This window comes from Eleutherodactylus coqui, chromosome 7 (assembly GCF_035609145.1).
Source record: "Eleutherodactylus coqui strain aEleCoq1 chromosome 7, aEleCoq1.hap1, whole genome shotgun sequence".
Classification (NCBI taxonomy): Eukaryota; Metazoa; Chordata; class Amphibia; order Anura; family Eleutherodactylidae; genus Eleutherodactylus; species Eleutherodactylus coqui.
In genome coordinates, this window is record NC_089843.1 from 161,621,500 (window position 1) to 161,643,321 (window position 21,822).

General features: G+C 41.3%; 1 protein-coding gene across 1 annotated transcript in view; it reads right to left on the reverse strand.

Annotated features, from left to right (window-relative positions):
- Positions 1-16,568, reverse strand: part of TET2 (tet methylcytosine dioxygenase 2) — a 76,245-nt gene extending 59,677 nt beyond the window's left edge. Inside the window, exon 1 of the mRNA XM_066573918.1 lies at positions 16,270-16,568. The gene's annotated coding sequence lies outside the window, so the exon portion shown is untranslated. The remainder of the gene's footprint in view (positions 1-16,269) is intronic.
- Positions 16,569-21,822: the final 5,254 nt, after the last annotated feature.

Here is a 21,822-nt window from a genome sequence, read left to right on the forward strand (position 1 = left end):
CATTGATCTCAAGAACAGGGGTCCTGTGTCCCCCATACTCCTCACTGCACCCCCCTGCAGTAAAGAGAGGACTGAGTAAAGCCCTGGTTGAGCAAGCGCACTAGCACTATGTTAACTGTCAGTGGGACTTCGAAGATACCCAAGAAGCACCTGCTGGGGTATTTCCGCCAGCCCCATTGAAATGAATGGAGCACTGACTGTGCATGCTTGGCCAGCACTCCATTCACAGAGACGTCACTGCGAGGGGAGGGGGGGATAAATCTTGTTATTTGTATAGTGCCAACTTATTCCGCAGCGCTTTGATGTAATTAATTAGCCTCCACCAAGCTGGGTCCTCATTTCACGGACCTCAGAAGGATGGAAGGCGGAGTCGACCTTGAGCCGTCTACCTGAACCATGTAGGGACTGAACACTCAATCTTCAGGTCGTGAGCGAGAGCTTAGGACTGTTAAGGACTGCCTTAACACTCTGTGCCATACAGAGAAGTGACCATCAGAGTGGGACACGGGAGTCCTGTTCTGCAGACCCTGACTGATCAGCAAGTGAACCCCTAATCCTGTGGATGTCCCGTGGATAGGGAATAACTTGCAATTTTGGTACAACCTCCTTAAAATTACTACATTACTAATACTGGTATAACAATAAAAAATGACTGCGAATGTCAGAGAAACGTTTAATTAAGTCGGTAACTTTTTATGCCACGGCCTATAGAGGGAGTTTTACGAATTGTGGCCAAAACATATACACCAAGTAATGCATATTCTTATGGCTTCTACACGTAGAGACACACTGTGCTTAGGGTCCTTTTTATACGTAAAGGTACATTTGTGAGAATGATTTCCGATCGACAATATAACCATAATGTTCGAAAGACATGCATTGATATGTAACCGTAAGCATGTTTTATTAGCATTTTGATTGCTTTTTAAGGCCGGCTTCACACAAGCATAAGTGCAATTGCGTGCGCCTCAAGGCATTTGCGCACTGAAGTAGGCTTTTTTTGCACGCATCGGCATATTTTACTGTACTTTTTCTGCCTGTAGGGTGTGTCGATTTGCGCAGCAAACAAACGTACCAATTGAAATAGCTAATTAGTTCCAGATGTGTTTTTTTTCCCCAATGCAATTACACAGGGATTCACTTATCTCCTTGCGTATTGCACACACATTTACGAACCCCCTATTGACTTCTATGGGGACCTTTGATGCGCAAATACGCAGAAAAATAGAACATGTTCTATTTTTTGGCGTGCTAGAAATGCGTGCGCAAAATATAGAAATGCAAACAAACCCATTAAAACCAATGGGTTCTGTTCTCTTTGTATTGCTTGGGCGACTTTTGCACACGCAAATAGGCCTTAGAAGCCGGCCTTAGATTGCTAATGACTAGCAAGTAGCTGTTGATACGAGGGGATAGAACACACAGAGTAATTTTTAATTCAACATCCTAAAAGAATGAGTAAATTCTTGCAGATTAAACAATCGCTGCACCTCTTAAACTGGACAAAGATTGGGAACATTTGCTCAATAAAAGGATTCTTTACACGATAGCCGATCCTTGTAAAAGAGGCTTTATGGGACTCCTCTAGATTGGGACGTAGAGATGGATCAGTGACGAACAACTCTTACTTTTTAAATTCGGAAACCCATTTTTAGAATCACATCTACACAACCATCAATTGAGAAATGGTAGGAACCAACTACGTTCACTGTGATTTAGGCTGATAAAACTAATCTATTGCAAAGGAGAAGTCAGGAAGGGGCGTTACCATGTCTGAGTATCAAAATATATCATTAGCTGATAGTAAGGAAAGCTCTTACCTAGGGCGGCTTCACACAAGCATAATTGACTGCATGCCGCCCACGAGGTGGCACACAGGAAGTCCGCAATGACATTGCATACTTGATGGATGCTACCAATCGCCATGCAGTATCTTGGCATGTATGTGCACATAATACCCGCCAAGATAAAACATGCTGTGATCTTTATTGCATGCGAATTTCGTGCAATGTGTGTGACCGGCAACATGGGAGCCTATGGCAGATTGGTACAGCGTATTACGTGCCCAAAAGCCGTATGTGTGAAGGAGCCCTCACAGGTACTATCTGTATGTATAACCATAGCTTAGCCGTAGGGCATATATAAGAAAGAATGTTTTTTGTTTTTTTTTAATATCTAGCTTAATGAAATTATCAATTTTATAAAAAAAATCATGCTAGTACAAGTATTATAGATTATAGCGGTAGATTTATACAGAGCGATTCCAAACATTGCCCAATAACTTTTTTATTTTTGTCTGGTTCCCTACAAAAACTGATATCTATATATCTTGTATGTTGCAAAAAAAATGTCTGCCTAGAGCATATGCTGAAAACAGCCCCTTCCAGCATCTGTTAATGTGACATCAGTAATGGCAACAACCTCCCGCCATATTACATATTTAAGGGCATCTGTTGTTCATGGCTTATTGCTGTTTACACAGCCCTTGAGTAAACCCCAGAAGAAGAAGAAATCAGGTGACATCCGGTCTGGTGATCTTGGTGGGCACAGCTTTTTCTAAATTAATTGGTCTCTTACATAAATTTTCAATTTTTTAATAGTTTAAATGAGCCCGTTCACCAGTATTCACGAACAGTAAACAGACGCTGTTCAACTGAGTAAATGTAAGGCACACAGAGTCAAAGGCATGTTTGACAGTTGCACCTCAATGCCATGGATACAATCCATTTCACTGAGAGTGGGATGGTTCGATAGACATGGGGGGGTGGATGGGGGAAATTGATGAAATGGTTTAAAACAAAACCTCTCTTGTTGTCTATAGTAACCAATCACAGCTCAGCTTTCACTCTTCTTGAGAAATGAAAGCTGCTCTATAAGTCATTCTTGAGGTTCACAAAGACAGTTTTTCTTTTAGACCATTTTCATCAATCTGCTCCATAATTTTTCCATGTCAAAATTCATAGAAAACCATATAAAATTATAAAGTTATTGAAGAATGTTTGGGGTTTCTTAAGCCGGGGTTCATATCTGAGCGGGAACTTGCTTTTGAAGGTTCAGTCGCAGATCCGGCACAAAATATTGAAAGAAATAGCGTTGCATGCAGGACTTTTTTTTCCGGTAAAATGCTTGGCAGCTGAGCAGAAACTAAATGGACCCCATTCTAGTCAATGGGGTCTGTTCGTTCCTCCACAAGACAGATCCATTCAGCCAGAGGATTCCCTTACGCAGGTGTCAGAGCCATCTGCTTCCACTCCGTATCCTGTGTGCTTACAGTAGGCACCCAAGAGCTGATCGATTGGGGTCCAAAATGGCGTGCCCCAGCCAATCAACTGTCATCAATAAAAATGGACTGGAAAAGCCCTTTAATGCTTAAATTTCTTCTTTATATTTTCATCATAAAGTCAAGGTCAACAAGATATGAAAAATAAAATTACATTTTACATATTCTTAAAGACAAGGAAAGCATCCTTATTCTTCTTGTTCAACTACTCCTATAATATCCTGTAAAGATGCTCAGGCAAATGTACTACCCCGGACTACTGAAATGGAAGAGCAAATAGTAAATGGAAGAGTAAAGCATTATAAACTAGTAATTTTGGCGCTAACACTTAAAGGGCTGTCTGCTTTGGACAATCCCTTTTGTTAGAAGGGTTCTCCTATGATAAGCTCATCACAGCGTTTAGCTGCTTAGACCCACAGCAGCCCGTAATCTGTGGGGGATTCCAGCAGAAAGTGTTCAATTTCCTTGCAGTGTCACCACAGGGAAAATAAAGCGTTACACAGTATGTATTGGGTCAAGAGGGGTATCATATCTCCTTAGGGAGACCACCTAGGTTATGTGTGAGGAGACTTATAAGGCCATGCATGCTTCTCAAAAAAAAACAAAACAACAAACAATGGTTTCTATTACCCTCATTTATATAATGCATATATATTATGGAGCCCTTTACATCACCTGATATTATGGGTTCTTTCTAGAGATGAGCGAGTATATTCGCTAAGGCACATTACTCGAGCGAGTAGTGCCTTAGTCGAGTATCTCTCCGCTTGTCTCTAAAGATTCGGTGGCCGGCGCCGGTGACAGGTGAGTTGCGGCGGGGAGCAGGGGGTACCGGGCGGGGAAGGGGGGGGGGGGAAGAGATACTCGGCTAAGGCACTACTCGCTCGAGTAATGTGCCTTAGCGAGTATACTTGCTCATCTCTAGTTCTTTCCCAATTGGGGCTCACAATTTTTTTTAATTCACCTATTAGCATATTTTGGAGTATGGGAAGAAACCCACACAAACACAGGGAGAACATACAAACTCTGTGCAGTTGTCGTCCTCTGTTAGACTTGAACCTAGGACCCCAGCACCACTAGGCAACAGTGCTAATCACCAAATCACTGTTTTTTTAAGCTTGCAATGCATATTAAATTTGAAATAGCCACCATGCAGACAGTCAGTTGTACTTCAGATCAATGATGATCTGTTCACGCCATATGCACATAGCTTCGGGCAAGGCTGTCTGAATCCAACCTGGTCGATCACTTTTTTGGCAGCCATTGGCCGTTTATCAAGGATTGTATGCATAAAATTTTAAAACGATGAGTGATTAGCAATTGGCAAAATGGGCCATTTCATCGAACCACCATCTAGTCTGGATGACGGGCTGTACTGTAAATAACCCCAACAAGTTGAAGTTCCAGGTCCAAGAGTCAATGTAAATTCAAGGGATTTTCTTTGCTGTGTTATGCTCCAAGAGGATATGCAGAATTATTTTTTTCTAATAGTCACCTGGAAGAAATACTATGGAAAAACAATCACTAGCTCGACACCATAATGCTGCTTGATAGTTCTGCATGTCTCAAAAGACTCCCAGATGTTTTTGACTCTAAGGTTTAGATGCAGGCAGACTTTTTTGGCAGAAAGATACCAAGATGAAAGCTTGTATTATTTTCCTAAGTAAGGCAGGCTGATACCTAACCTTAATCGCAAGTTACTTCAACCACAGAGTCAGGGCATGTAGGGATATCAAAGGGATAGGGATACTTGTTTAGGCTTTAGTTCAAGAGGATTTCTTGATACTGTAAGCATATTCATTTTAACATTTCTGAGTCAGTCTTTGAAGTAACGCAACATGCAATGGATAAGTAAAAAGAACCAGGTACCTTTTATGGCTGCTTACAATGTGACAAAAGGATAAACTGTAGTCTAATGTTTTAATCCAAGCCAATGGAGCCACGTTAATCCCATACTCTTCACTAATGGATAGAAGCTTCCTTGTTACCATTGGCCATAGACACAAAATAGCTGCTGTCCAAATGATCATTTGAACATTACCTAGCTCTTCCAATTTCTCCATGAACATGACCATTGAGCTTGACCATGCTTTCTAAGCTAAATCAAAATCCAAAAGCTGGATCACCAGGTTCACATAGCACAGTTTGAGGATTCTTTAGTTAAAAGAGGCATCAAGCTCCCAAGAAAGTTTTAAACCTGCTCAGGGTGGTGTAACAACATAAAAAGAAATCAGTCACCTCAATAAATCTCTGCCATGCCCTTTACACCAGAGCCTGGACCCCTTCGGTTCTCCAATTCTGGCTGCTATGATAGCATCACCAACAGGGACATGTGACCAAATCACTGGCTCACTTTGTCTGGTGATAAGTTGCAACAGTCATGTATCCCATTCTCGGGGTGGTATTGATGGTGCGGCAGGAAGTGGAGAGCAGCGGGGATCTGGGCAGTGCAAAAATGGGAGCAGTGGGGCTGTAGTGAGGCAAGTCTTTGTTTTTAAATCACTCTGACCAGATTTTAAAAAATGGGGTAATGATCAGGAACAAACATTCTTACACCCGTGCATTCACCCGATTGTCTGCCCATGTAAAAGGGCATCAAGATGTACATTGAGCACATAAACTAGACCCTTCCAGCAAAAAAGTTCTTTGGGTCAAAGGATTAAATTTGCCTATTAACAATATGGACTTCTCGTCAGGGTGTCCTATACATGGTCACAAAATACAATGTGATACAACACCTGTTATGTTAAGTTTTTGCTCTGTTTGAACAAGTTGAGGCACACTCCATAACAGGACTCTGTAATTATGTTTTAATGGCTTATGTGAAGCCTAGCAAATGCATGACAAAGTAGCCCATAGGTAATTTAGCAAAAAATTATTTGTGAACCTTAACAGTATAAATCTGTTATATTACATAGGTTGGAGGTAGAGTAACCTTACGACTAAATCAGGCAACGTTGTATGTTCCCACATACTCTGTAACTGGTTCTGGAGCAGGTAATATAAGCAATCTGTTTCTAGGCACACAGAAAGGACTCATTGTATGAGGTTTCTCCTTATGCTTTATTTCCTGGTGTCCCAGATTGACCCTCTCAAGACATGCGCAATGTTTTTTTTACATCTTGCAAATCCTATGACCAGTGTTTCCAAACAGAACAGTTAATTTGCCTCCTTATATCCTCTGGAAAAAAAATATCTCTTTGCTTATAGCTGAGGAGTAAGCGGTTCTTACGTATCTGGATCCAAAAATACAACACGGCAAATATTTATATAGTTATCCATAGCCAACAGGCTGATAACACCGTGATTAATCCATTTAACAGTATTTTTCTCAGCAGGTCAGATTTGTTGGTTAATATCTGCTAATATTCATTATTGCTTCAACTAGGTCCAATGTTGTGAAGACCCTTTAAATTGCTCTTCAGCAATAGGAAATGCATGTTGCAGATATTGTCATCTAACAAATCTTGCCAGATTACAATGTTATAAGATGCCCGTTTTCGATGACTAGAGATTGTGAGTGATGCCCGATTCTGTTTCCTGTCTCGCTCTCGTCTAGACATTTTCGCCACCTGTGACATTGAAGACTGACACACCCTCGAATTTCCCCCTAGTATTTCTGGAATCATGTTTGTAAACATTGTAGCCATGTGCGCGGAACCACGTGAGAAGGCGTCACAGTGACCTGGAATCTCCTATTCGTGGAGTCACCTCTGGCACCAATATTAATGCAACAACGCCAGAAATCTTTAACTCCCTCTCTCCTTGTCTATTCCAACTGTGGAGCCTAAAGAGTGGCAGCAGGTCTATTAACATTAAGGAGGAACCTCGGCCACATTGTCAGTTAAGGGTTGTCCTCTTTTGTTTCCGAGACCTTGTTGAAAACTCAGCTGTATCAATCAATCTTGTTATGACTCAGCAGAACGGTAAGATCATCTGAACAGCGTCTAGACTCATTTACTACTGCACGATACGGAACACCGTTGATGGCATCATCGATGTGTGATGCATACTCCGTTAACAGATATTTGATCATGCCATAACTCCCGATCAACGCATAACTCTTATCGGCTTAATGACTGTAGGTTCCTTTTTTTTTTAAAAAAGGTCAGATGACTTCTTCGGAGCAAAGAGCGGAGGCTACGTAGGTCGATGGTAGCTTGTGTCAGCACTATACAAGAGGCCGTATTAGGACACAGCAGTGAAGCTCCGTTACGGAGATATACAAATACCAGTGTTCAAAAGTTACCAGTAATCTCTGAACCTTTGATCTACCAGGCTAATGAAAACTAAAAATGATATAGCGCAGTTCAAACCAAGAGCCATTTAACTCTTCTGATGCAAAAGTACAACTCGAACTAGCTTTACGAGTGGAAATACTGAAAACACAACTCTACGATGAGAAAATATCAGCTACTCACTATATTCTCCTATTTCATCTCCGTTCCTTCTCTACTTCCAATTTATTTATATAAAAAAAAAAAAAACAACTAAAAAAAAACCCTCCCGGGCAACTAAAGATCTGTACAAAGCGATCATCAGAAACATATTGCTATAGCATGGGGTTGCAGGCAAGGCAAACAGTCCCTTCACAACAACTGTGTTTAATGGCGAGTGTTTTGTTTACAGCCTTGAAAAGGTTTCTATGCCTTCCAATTCCCTTACAGCACAGCCAACATTATTTATAGGCCCAGGCAGAAAGGTTTTGTATTGCCAGTGCATAGCGCAACAACCACCAGACCTGTGTTTGCAAGGCTGGTTAGAAGCTATTTTTGGCTCACCGCAGATGACCTCTTTCTAAGTCACAGTGCTTGATATCGCTCACATGATTGTACAAAGACAGAATAAATCTAAAACTGCGCTGGGTCAACCTGACTAGGGAGGCACGTTAGTCACAGAGACTAGGTATTCGAGAAGCACATACAAGCTGCACAATGTTTTTGAATCCTTTCCCTTAGAAACAGTTACGGAAATGTCCCTGGGAATTCTGGGTCGTCATTTTGTAAACAGTGCAGACATGTGCGCGTATCACCCACGTGTCTCCCGGTAACATCACATTAACTCTTCCGTCCTCCATTTGGCGGCATAACAGAGTTAAGAAATGGTGTCACTGATAAATAATTTTTTCAGGCAACATTTGGGGGTACTTCTATTTAGGTTTTATACACGTAGCTTGTAGTTATTTTCTACTTTTGCCGTACAGAAAAACACCGACGGGATGCACCAGGCTTTGGGAATTTTCAGTTTTTACAACTTAGGTGCACTACTATGTTTGATAGAACAATGGCACAACACCCAAAAATCTATGTCCAAAAATCAAGTCAAAGGAAAAGTCATACATATTAGATAGCAATCTTGGCCACCAGCTATCTCCCTGATCCCCATCATATACATGCATGCTCGTCTCGGCTGAGCGTGCATGTGTGCCAGATACCTAAAATCTTACTGCCCAATGCTTATCTCTCTCAACATCTGCCATCAGGGAAAAGGCCCCCAGACCCATTTGGTGATCAGCTGGACCAGAGGAGAACGGCAGGTTCAGCCAGTATACATCTAGTGTGTATGGCCACCAAAAAAGCTAAGCTTATCCTAATCTTGCACAAGCTGGAAGTTATAGTATATTTTTACACAATTTTACACAATTGCAAAAGGTTTGTTGTATCCCATGCATTACTAAATAAGCCATTTTTATAACCATTTAATTACAGAATTACTGTAATATTTTATTTTACATTTATATTTTGTAGTTAGTGAACTTCACATACATTTGAATATTTAAAGGAGAACAGCTAGCAGATATGTACGAAATCCTACTTGGTGCAAACATTAATTTGAAGTTACAGACCCCTAAGAGTAAAACTTTTCTCAGTGTGTGCCTCATGAAAACATACACTGATCCTATACTTTGTTAGCCCAGTGTCCTCAATGGCTTTTATGGGGCCACTGAGCCTGTCAGAATATAGTTCATAGAAGTCTGATCGGATGGCAATATCGCCACAACTCATCTTATATGATAACAGGCATGTTTTCTTTTCAATTTGCAAACTAAATATATTATGTTAGTCATGAGTATTGTTATTATCGTTAATCATTAGCCAGGTCTTGCAGTAATACTTTTTTGAGTGAACTTGGCCTAAAAGTTGGTTGGATGCTTGGGCTGTCTAGTAAAAACAAATAGTGCAAAATCAATGAACACTCATAAGTTTCAATTTCTTCACAACACTAAAACCAAGCTGGGCAAAAAAGAAAGCATCTACAAAAGGTTCATCAAATTTCTGAAAACACAAAAACTACAGCCCGATTGGCTTTAGGCCATATTCAGAACTTTCATATAACGTTAAAGGAAAGTGTCATCAAAAAATGACCCACCATATAAAAATAAAATGTTTGCGTTAAACATATTTTTAAAGATTTTGTTTTGTGATTTTCTTTCTGACTTTCAGTGACAATCTGTATTAAAACAAAAAAAATCTAAAATACTTGGGATTTTTCATACTGACCACAGAGCCTAATACTAGTCTCTCACTTCCTGTTCTGTAGAGAAAACTTTGCAGCAGACACCTAACATCACAGGCAGGATTACACTGAAAAGGTAAAACACCTATATGTAGAGAATATACGATCCACCATTCACAATAGGCGATAAGCTCTGACTATCTACTCCCCCTCCCTACAAAATGACCTCTGCACGGTTACAGAACATGTCTAGTAACCATACAAGTCAATGGGTCCTTCCCTGTCTATTGTGTGAATGGCCCATGAAGCTGCTGTAAAGCAGATCTCAAAATGCTGTTAAATGTAGCTCAGGCAAGATGGCCGCCCCTATAGTCATGTAGAGACAACAGAATTAAAATTCTACAAAACAGGAAATAAAAACAGATGAGAAAAATGTAAAAATGTTTTACTATCTGGTTTTAATTAATACAAAAAAGAATTTGGTGATATAGTCTCTTTAAGTCACATATTTGTGTGTCCAGCTTACTCAGTTCTTTATTTAACGTATATTGCATATGGGAGAAACTAAAGTGCTTTGTGAGATGAATCTTATTATAAGATCTGTGCTCTCTACATATACAGTATTTTTTAAATTAAATGATGTATTATATAGATTCTAGGGGTGGCTTTGGCATGCAGAATGACAAGTGGAATTGTGTTTATTTTGCTGGTTCGTTTAGTGTAAAAAAATATCAATATTTGTTTAATTACTTTATTAAATATTGTAATAAAAGTCACGCCCAGTCTAAAGCTAATATTACATAACTCGCTTGCAGAATCACTGTGTTACGTAAGACCAGTCAAGCAACATCATGCTTCATTTAAAGAGCCACATGTGGAATTCCAGTTCTTTCTTCAAACACAGCACACTAGCAGTAAGACGCCCATTTATAATAAGGATCTCAGTCTTACTGCGCTAAAGTTTTTTTTCCCTTGTGTGTATGCGTATATAATCAGATATAGATACAAGATTGCACAGACTTTTGATTATCAATTTGATCGGTGGAGATCTGAGGTTTCCTGGGACTTCCACCAATCAGAAGTGGGCTGCACTATGTAGAACATCAATAATTTGTTAATTTTGAAAAATGTTGTTGAGTTCATAAATTAACTAATAAGAACGTGCAGGAGAGGGTAACCAAGTCATCTGCTCAGCTTCACTGACAGACCTCCTTTTGAGACTTAAGGTGCATTTACACACAAAGATGATCGCTCAAAAGATGGCTTTTGAGCGGTCATTTACATAAGCTACTACTTGGTACTAATGCCTATTAGTACCAATTAGTAGCGTGTGAGCCGCTGGGAGCTGTATTCAAAGAACAGACCACCTGCTGTTCTCGGAATAAATTCCCTTCTTCTGCCACTGGCTGACAACTCAATGTAATCAGGGCTCCCTGGGCAGAACACAGCGTGTGGTCCTACTTATCAACTGTTCTGCCAAACAATGGATTTCATGCCGAACTCAAATTCATCGTAAGGCAAAAAAGTGAAAGATGGGCACATTTACATGTAACGATTATCGCTCAAAAGATGGCTCTTGAACGAATTTTGCACAATAATCGTTATGTCTAAATGGGCCTTTAGACTGCAGTTTCTATATACAGTGATATGAAAAAGCTGCAGAAGACAAACAGTGAAACATTTTTAATTAAACCCTATGGCAAAAATGAATGTCAGCCCAAAATGCATGCACTTAAGTGAAAAAAGTGCCTCCCCCCCAAAAAGGTGTCCATTAAACCTCTGTGATGTCACATGATTATACTCTAATGTTATTGTTCTCAAAGAGTGTCTTACTCAAGATATTTTGACATCTTTTTTACCCCAATGGCAGACACTGGTAACACTTGGGCTGCCCTTACATACATTTAATTGTCAGGTATCCTATTCAAAACGTCTGGATCTGGCAATATTTATTTTATGTGTATGAACAGCATGATTATTACTATGATTCAGTATGCATGTTTATGAGGAAGCCATGTTCTCATTAGCTCCTAGAAGTAGACAGGTCTCTTTAAATATGGAAGCTTGCATAGTTTTTAATTACCAAGCTCCTGAAATACATAGCAGAATATCAACATTAAGTCAAGTATTCCAAGCTAAGCCTGAAAAGCTCATAATGGATTTATGACCATCACTGAATAGTCTGGTGTAGTTGGTCAACAATCCTTGTTAGGGTGCCTTTGCACAGAGCATTTTCAGGAAAAGTGCCTGGTGCTTTTTTGCTACTTTTTTTTTTTTTTAAAGGCAAAAACTTTTGCGGACAGTTATTTGCTGTAAATCTATAGGGGTTTATGAAAAAGCCTCTACATGCAGCCTGATTTTTATAGCGTTTTTGCCTTTTTACCGTTTTCGACATTTGTTTTCAAAACACGGTAAGCGCTATGTATGCCGTTTTCTTTTTTTCAGCCTTATTTAATAGGGATACCTATAAGAAAAAAATGCCTGAAAAAAAACGTGTCAAAAATGTGTGATCATAACAAACGCCACATAAAAACGCTTGTAAAAAAACGTATGAAGTTAATGTCATTCTTTTTACAAGCCCACCCAAAAAGAAAAAAAAAGCTACAAAAAAGATATTCAACGATTTTTTTTTATTAAAAAAGGTTTGCCAGCTAACACAACCCCTTCCAGAGTGTGGGGCCCGCATGCTGCAGTTGAAATCTAGTATTACTGGATATATCACGCATATGCCCTAATAAAACATATGAATAAGGCTTGAACTCTTGACACAACCCCTTTAAGCCAATGCAAAAAAAAAAATCTAAACCAAAGAAATCTTTTTCACTGAAAGAGGAGGATGTTTGAGCATAAAACACGCCACAAAAGCAAATAACATACCATAACTGGATAAAAAGATGCGTCAACATTTTGACATTGAACAGGGTGCATCACACAAGTATGGTATTCATATATATGTAGAGTGTGTTTCAAATTAGCAGTAAGTTCTGTAATGTAATAATATTGTACTGCTTTCCCGAATGTGCTTATAATTAACATCTACACTTTGTACATATAGGAGGTATGGCATTCAGAGATGGCATTTAGAGTGAAGTCATACAATTCATAACATACTATGATGACTAGAGCTGGTCAGGGACAGATGAAGGTTTGGAGGCACCATGTCAAGTGATTATATATAGAAGCCTCTCCTACTCATGGGACAATGCCCACATAATATCTTCATAGTGTGTTGAAGTAATACCATTATACAGAACACACATACCGATCCTCTACAACTTACAAATTAGAACACCATGAAGTTCCCAATTCATATTCAAATTGAAAGCCTTAATAATAACATTGGATGGTTTTACAAGTACAACTGGGGTTCTGCTTTCCTGCTCCACTCGGAAAGAGGAAACCCCATAGTCGAATGGTTCCATCTCAGGATGGAACCAAAGAGCTCCGAATGGACCCCATTGACTATAGTGGCGCCTGTTTGGTTTGCGCTCAGCTTCCTTGCTTTTTAGACAGAAGAAAGAGCACTGCATGCAACACTTTCTTCCAGTTTTTTGAGCCGGATCTGCGGTGGAACCTTCGACAAGAGGTTCCAACACAGATATGAAACCACCCTCAACTTTAGTGAAGTGCTAAAATTGCTGATGTGAACTATACTTCTGGTCATACTTTTTTTTCATGGCCAACCACAATGTTGCCAATCAATACATTCTTTTTTAATAGACTGCTCATACCAGCCTACGAATGTCCACATTAAACTGTCCCATGCTGGTTGTACTCTATGTAAAGTTATGCATTTTTACGGCCTACAAGGTGCATTTCTGGCAAGCAGTGGTTTGTGGATGGTAAAGAACTGTATTCTGGATGTATGCCCTCCATGGGATTATACACCACAATGAGACGTAGGACTACTGTGAATCTGACTAAACAATTTGCGGTAATGTTTTGCAGAATTATTTCCAAAGATAACCACTGACATTCCTGTTTACTTGGCAGCAAACTTCCACGAACATAAGGCTCTATATACTTTTGAGTGACTTTTCTAAAATCAGCTGTGGATAGAGTTAACCATAATGATTATAATTCATAAAATAAGACTTTCAACTCAAATTTAGGGAATATTTAACTGAAGTTGGAGCTTTCTTATGGAATGAATGACAAACAAGCAGTTTCAAGCGGTTATAGAGCCGAGATAAGAATATTCGACTAAATAAGAGTTATAGGATAGCAATTTATAGATTTGGAATAGAAGTCAAAGTTATATCTTACAGCAATGCACTTGTCATATTGTTGCAAGTTGACTAGTGCAAGCCGAAATCTTATGAAGAACTATCCAACGTACCTCCGTCGTAACAAGCTTGGAGCTGGCGCATGTTGCTTGCTCTTTAAACAATGTTGACATGCCAGAGTCCAAGACCATGCGCACCACATCAAGACTTTTTCAGTGCCCTGGCTGAATGCCAAGAGTCATAAAACAATGCCAATACGATACCTATCATATAAAAAAACCCCTAAAAAGCAGCAAAAGCTTTTGAACCAGCAGATTTAAATGCTAGGAGTAAATATACTGTACTTTGAGCTCTTCAAGCTCACGAAAACTAAATTCATCAATTTGGTCACAACCCACAACTTCGTATCATACATCAATAGCAAAAAAAGAGAAGTATTCTGAGTCATCTACATTCAAATTTTCCAATGCATGTTAAAATAAGATAAGATGTTTTATAGTTAAGATCTAACAGCTAAGATATAAAGGATCTTTTCTAAAAGCAGGCGCAAACAAGTTGCTTACAACCCATTTGCAGACACATTAGTAAGGTCTTGATGGTAAACACCCATACATTTTACACACCTTTTCATGGCTATTGTCTTCTCATTAAGGATTAACTTTCCCAACATGTTTCTAGTTCCCACATGGCTGCCTCACTCCATTCGAAGGACAAGAAAAAAGGTTTATAATTGTCCCTTTTATCCTAATCTTTGCCAGCATCAAATGAAAGTCCCATGTTGTAATACACATGTAAATATACAATTGAATCAGCATAGTTCCTCCCCACTATGCAGCACTGCAGACAGCCATTAAAATGCAAATGGAACAACCTCCATTAGCTAGCAACAGGAAACAGATCTTTTTTATCCCAGGGAATGGAGAATAAGCCACTGTTGGGAGATGAGCTACAGATGCAGTTTTCTGAATGAATCTGTGCTGTGCCTTACCTCACTTTTTATATGGTTCAGCCAAAGTGTGACGAAACCAACTGCATTGAAGAATTTCCTTAGGTGTCACAATGAACAGTTCATTGGTTCTGAGATGGAGGTTCCCTAGGTCTTTATTTATCCATTTAAAAATGGCACAGGCCACCATCATCTCTATATAGCTTTATCTATTTTCTGTAGGTATGGATGGCCATTAAGTCCATAGGTTTGGATGGCCATCCCAAATCATGCAATTTAACAAAACAGATAGGATTATCTAGAATGGACTGTAACACTGTAATAATCAGGCGTAAATATTCACACGTATCAAGTGATCATGTTATCACACGCTTATCTAACCTGTACTGTCATCGGAGGTGCCAAAAGATCAACTATTGTTCTATAAAAACACCTAAAACACAACAACAAATGCCATACTTCTTTTAAATGAATGTCATAGCTATGTATTAGCATTAGATATTTTATACCAAAAAGGGAAATAAAACCAAAAACTTCATTTTCTTAAAAGGGTTCGATAAGGTAATTAACCTTACAATGAAGAAAATGTACAAAAACGTATGTTTATGGCTCTTATGTCTATGTCCTTTTGACTGCGCCTGCCTTTGTGTCTGCTTGTCATTCACCGGCTATCTAAAAGGAAAGCTGATTCACCAGCAAGCACAAAGGCAGAATGCAGCCTTAAAAAAAAAATGTCCAAGGTATGCTGAAAGACACATGCCGGGCGACAGAGAGAAAAACAGGGCAAGATGTCTCTCTGGAAAGTCTGCTCATATGTAGTCACATGGCATGTAGGCTGACCATATAAAATGTATGGGTTTAGTTGTACAGCACAAAAGATGGTAAAAAAAAAAAAAAACTTACATGAAGAAAAACCAAAAACAATAAAAATTCTTGCCTAAAAAGGAACAAAAACAAAAAACAGACAAACTGTAACAAGTCATGCTAAACCTAGAACTGTAAATAAGAAGTGAATTAAAGCAGAGTTTAATACTGTTCAGACCTTACTTTTTCAGAAACAGAACAGGAAATATTGAGAAAACACACCAAAAACTTACACGTTCTAAAATATCAAAACTATGATAAAAAGGCAAGCAAAAGAACAAAAACATTCTGGAAAGACAGAAAAAAAAACATGAAAAAGAAAAGGCTCTTTATTATTTAAAAACTCTACTTGTCAGCCATGTTGGAGAAGGATCAGTATTTTCTCCTCTTTATTCTTGCACACACTGAACAAACAGATGTGTCTCCAAGAGTGTGAGAAAGAAACAGGGAAGAGAGAGATAGGGAAGGAGGTATGGGCATAAATATAGCACTCTGACCTCTTAAATGTCCCTCTGCCTTGCAGAAATCCAGCAAACACAGTCTGGTCTCCTTTCTAACAAATCCTAAAGGGCAGCCATCTTGCTTCCTTCTGCTCCTCTACGAAAGCAGACTAGCCTCCACATCAATATTCATAGGGCAGTTTGACGTCTGCTCTCATCACTTGATGAAGCCCCGGTGTTGCTGTTCACTGTTCCAAAGGGTGGACGTGACTGGCATGTGAACCAACCCCAAAGTAGTGTCTGCTGACAAGGAGCTCTGCCTGACTGCTAGCTTGGGTAATGTAAATCAGTTCCCTACTCAGGGCTTCCCACATAAAGCCTCACATTTTTTTTGGCTGTACAATAGTAAGCAGAAGCCTGGGTTGCATCGAAGCTGCGGAATGGATCACGCTGGCTGGCTCCTTGCTTGCTTCCCAGCCTCGTAGACACTGCCTCCAGCTACAACCCAGTAAACTGCCTTCTGTCAAGCTGCAGAGGGGGGAAGGAATTTGCAGGCAAGATTAGATAGCTGATTTTCGGAATATCACATTACAGTACAGTGCTCTTGTTCTAGTTCCTCCTTTGCAACTCCCCCCCTCTTTCAGCTCCTCTTACACATTTCGACATTTCCTTCCAGCCACCGTTCTGCAAATATTACCAAAGTCCAACTTTTAGTATCTGCATTCATTCTCTTTTTCGCCGTCTAGTTGCGGGGACATTGTACTTGGGGAAAAAAAAAAAGTCCAGCAAAATTGGTCGTTTTTGGAGTAGCCGAGGCCAACCTCTTGTTTACGCTGACCATGTGAACTGCTTGACACATGCTAAGTCTTACTATGCGGCCACCTCGATGACACAACAGCTGACGCATGCTGGTGACCAACTTCGTTTTCCGTTATCGGCTGATGACACACTTTCTTTTATTGTACAGCCAGGTTTTTCCACGGTAATCTTTTTAAAAATTATTTCTTTAATCATCTGTTATTCTTAGAACGAGAAAAAGAATGATTTCATACATAGGACTGTTGAGAGATTCTTCAAATCGAATCCATGAAGTTCTCGTTGCTCCACATTTGACGTGTTTCACCACTATACCCTCCGAACCTGTGTATCTGTAAAGAAAGGATTCCCGCATGATGGATGCTGGAGGGTAGCACTTACGATACTCAACTTTTCCGAAGAGCAGACTGAAATGTCATCCTGCCCACTTATTGTTCAAATGCACAATAAACTTTACTTGCACGATAAATCTGTGCTGCCCCATGAACTTTGATCGGTCCAGAAGAGGAAGTAAACAAATGGAGGCACTGAAAGTGTTAAAAAATGGTTCACCTATAGGGATGAGCGAACGTGTCCGTTACGGACACATCCGCACCCGGACACCGGCTTTGCCGAACACTGCAGTGTTCGCGCGTAAGTGTCCGGGTGCCGACGGGGGGCGGGGAGATGCGCGGCGGCGCGGGCGGCAGTAGCGGGGAACAGGGGGGAGCCCTCTCTCTCTCCCTCTCCCCCCCACTCCCCGCCGCACCCCCCCCGCGCTGCCACGGCGGCCCCCGAACTTTTTCGCCCGAACACTGAAGTGTTCGCAAAGTTCGGTGTTCGGGCGAAAAAGGGGCGGAGCCGAACGTGTTCGCTCATCTCTATTCACCTAGTGCCGCTGTTATAGTAATAATAATAATAATAATAATAATAAACTTTATTTGTATAGCGCCAACATATTCTGCAGCGCTTACATAGACAGGGGATACAGAAAGACAAAAAAGTACAAACATTACAGAACCACGGTTACAAAGTAATCAATTGATGGAAACAATAGGGGTGTGGGTCCTGCTCCAACGAGCTTACATACTACAAGTAATGGGGTGATACAGAAGGTAAAGGGGCTGGAGATGTGCACTGTATGGCGAGGTGGAGAGTGAGCAATGTTATACACATAGACAATGGTCAGACATTTAGCCGTGTGACGGCAGAAACAGTATGACTGCAGGAGCGGTTTATGATGGCTAGCAGGGATTGCAGTCAGTAGGTCAGGGAGCATGTTATCAGGCGGAGTACAGAGGGGTTTGTTTAGGGAATGCGGTATGCCTCCCTGAAGAGGTGCGTTTTTAGAGCACGCCTGAAGTTCTGCGAGTCCTGGATTGCTCGGGTAGCCTTTGGTAGTGCGTTCCAGAGGACCGGTGCTGCTCTGGAGAAGTCTTGGAGGCGGGAATGAGAAGTTCGAATTAAAGGGGCGCTCAATCTGGTTTCGTTAGCAGAGCGGAGAGCCCGGGCTGGTTGATGGATTGAGATGAGGGAGGCGATATAGGGGGGCGCTGCACTGTGGAGGGCTTTGTGGATGAAGGTGGTGAGTTTAAATTGAATTCTGTATTTAACGGGCAGCCAGTGCAGTGACCGGCACAGGGCAGAGGCGTCCGAGTAGCGGCTGGACAGGAAGATGAGCCTGGCTGCCGCATTCAGGATGGATTGGAGAGGGTAGAGTCTGGTGCAGGGGAGGCCGATCAGCAACGAGTTGCAATAATCGAGCCGGGAGTGGATGAGGGCAACAGTAAGCGTTTTTATCGTGTCCACAGTGAGAAAAGAGCGGATTCTTGCGATGTTCTTGAGGTGCAGCTGACATGTTCGGGCCAGAGATTGGATGTAGGGGGTAAAAGAGAGATCAGAATCAAATATGACTCCAAGGCAGCGGGCATGTTGTCTAGGAGTTATGGTGGCGCCACACACTGAGATGGAGATGTCAGGAGGAGGTCGGTTAGTGGAGGGTGGAAATACCAGCAGGTCAGTTTTAGAGAGGTTTAGTTTTAGGTAGAGAGAGGACATGGTGTTAGAGACAGCGGACAGACAGTTAGTGATATTTTGGAGTAAAGGTGCAGAGATGTCACGGGAAGAGGTGTATAGCTGGGTGTCATCAGCATACAGGTGGTATTGGAGGCCAAATCTCCTGATGGTTTGTCCAATAGGGGCTGTGTAGTATCTGGCTAATGTATCTACAGAAAGCAGACATAGATGCAGTGCACTAAAAGCCAGTGTATATAATTACTTCACATTAGGGTACGTTCATGTGTGAAGCATCAAAGGCCTTTGTCACTTAATTAATAGAACCCCTTATGGTTGTGGTGTTTCCTCCTGGTAACTAAGAAGGGTAGTATATGAAACCTCAAACATGGAGACAGATATCTTCATATCAGGTCATCTACTGCACAGTGGATATAAAAGTCTACACACCCCTGTTAAAATGCCATGTTCTTGTCATCTTCAATAATCCCAAAAAGATTAAAGGGGTTTTCCAGTTAAATACTATTGATGGCCTATCCTCTGGATAGGTCATCAATAGTTGATCGGCCGAAGTCAGTAACTGTAAACCCTGACGATCAGCTAAGTGGGCGCATGCTGTCAGCGCCACAACAACACATGGCTGGCACATGTAACTGCAGGCGCGGCTCACGCTGAAATCAATGGAAGCTAAGCCTGCAGTTACAAGCACCGGCCACTACATGGATGTCGGCGCAGAGGCTTCAGCTCTGACCTGTGTATTATTGCGGTGCTCACAGTATGCACTCGCCTAGCTGATCGGTCGGGGTCCTTAGTGATGGGCTCTTGCCGATCAACTATTGATAATCTATCCTGAGGATACGTCATTAATAGTATTTAACTGGAAAACCCCTTTAAACATTTCAGATTTATTTCCACCTTCATTGTGACTGTTTATCTGTACAATTCCAGTCTTTTTGGGTAGGTGTCTATCAGCAGTACACATCTTGACTTGACAATCTTTGCCCACTTTTCCTTGCAAAAGCGCTCAAAATATGCCAAATTGTGAGGGTATTTAGTGCATAGCACCCTCTTCAGGTCACCCCACAGATTTTCAATGAGATTTAGGTCTGGGCTCTGGCTAGCCATTCCGAAACTTTGATCTTATTCGGGAGAACCATTTTTTTGTTGTTTGCAAGTCTGCTTTGGGTTGTCTTCGCATTGAAAGGTGAAATTCATCCTCAGCTTTTTAGCAGAGGCCTGAATGTTTTGTGCCAAAATGGACTGATATTTGGAACTGTTCATAATTCTTTCCACCTTGAATAAAGCCCCAGTTCTAGCAGTAGAAAAACAGCCCTGAAGCATAATACTGCCTCCGCCATCTTCACTGCGGGTATGGGGATCTTCTGCTGGGTATTATTGTATCTTGTCACCACCAGAAGTGTGGGTGATGACAAGATACAGGCTGGTTGACAGCCCCTTCACGCCCCCAGGATCTGATTGGCTGTGAGGTCCACTGCCACCAGCGGACACCGGCCCTGCAGAGTGAGCGGCAGGGGACAGAGCTGTGATCGGCCACAGAGCGGCAGGACGACGGAAGTGTCAGTGGCCACAGTGGCAGAGGCACGGTGGCTGGAAGGGAGCAGTGAGGCGGTGGTGGCAGCAGAGAGACAGCAGACATTGGGCCTGCAGAGTGACCTGCGGGGTGGGATGGAGCTGTCCTTGGCAACACAGCACGGTGGGGTAAGGAGCTGGGGAGATAGTAGGGGGCCGGTGGCGGCCAGAGGATTTAAACTGGTGGGGACGGCCTCTGACACCGCCGCCAGGATCGTGCCGCCGGGGGCAGCAGTGGCGGCGCTGGGGATGCTCGTAGCATGGCTGGTGGAGAGGGGCCCTGAAACAATTTATTCTGGGGTGGAGGGTTAGGGTAAATTTAACTGTGAGGCTTATATTAATAGGTATGTACATGATTCCATGTGAGTGCCAGCCAGCCAGTTTAATTTACCCTAATCCTAACCCTCCATCCCTGAAAAAATTCCTTGTCCGTTGCTGTTGGCCTCAGAACTTTGATGGCTGTACAGCAATGCAACCAAATCGGGAGCTAGGGGTGTGACAGGGCCTTCCCTCCATCTAAGCCCTGTCAAATCCCTAGCTTCCTGGTGGTGACGAGATGCAATAATACCCTTTTGGTGATGTGCAGTGTTGGCTTTGCTTCAAACATATGTTTTGGCCAGAATTCCAAAAGGTGTCACTTACATATACTGAACAATTGCTGAGTTGCTGATTCCCCCCCCCCCCAAATTATTAAAATCTTTTATATTAAAAATATATATATATAAATTATATATATGCTCTGCAATAGTATCATTATAAAAAATATAAACTATCCCACAAAAACAAGCGCTCATACTGCTACGCTGACAAAGAAAAAAAAAGTTATGGCTTTCAGAAATCACCCAAAAAATTACTGCATCAAAGACCAAAGTGCGCTGTATTGGTAAGGGGTTAACACAGTTTCTGTTAGACCTCTTTCACACGGGCTACAAAATCAGCGCTATAAACCGCATGTATGTGAAGCCCAATGGGTTCTTTCAGGCTACAACACATCTCATGTAAAAGAACCCATTGGAAACCATGGGCTTCACTTACATGCGTTTTGAATGATGTCGCATCATGCGATTTTGTAACCCGTGTGGAAGAGGCCTTATGTGCAAAAGAAAAAGAACATAATTTTAAGTTCCGTCGAGTCAACAATGTGCTATACGTGTATGGTTCAATTTTCAGATGGTAAGCGTTAGGGGAGAAGCAAACAATTTCTTACATTTC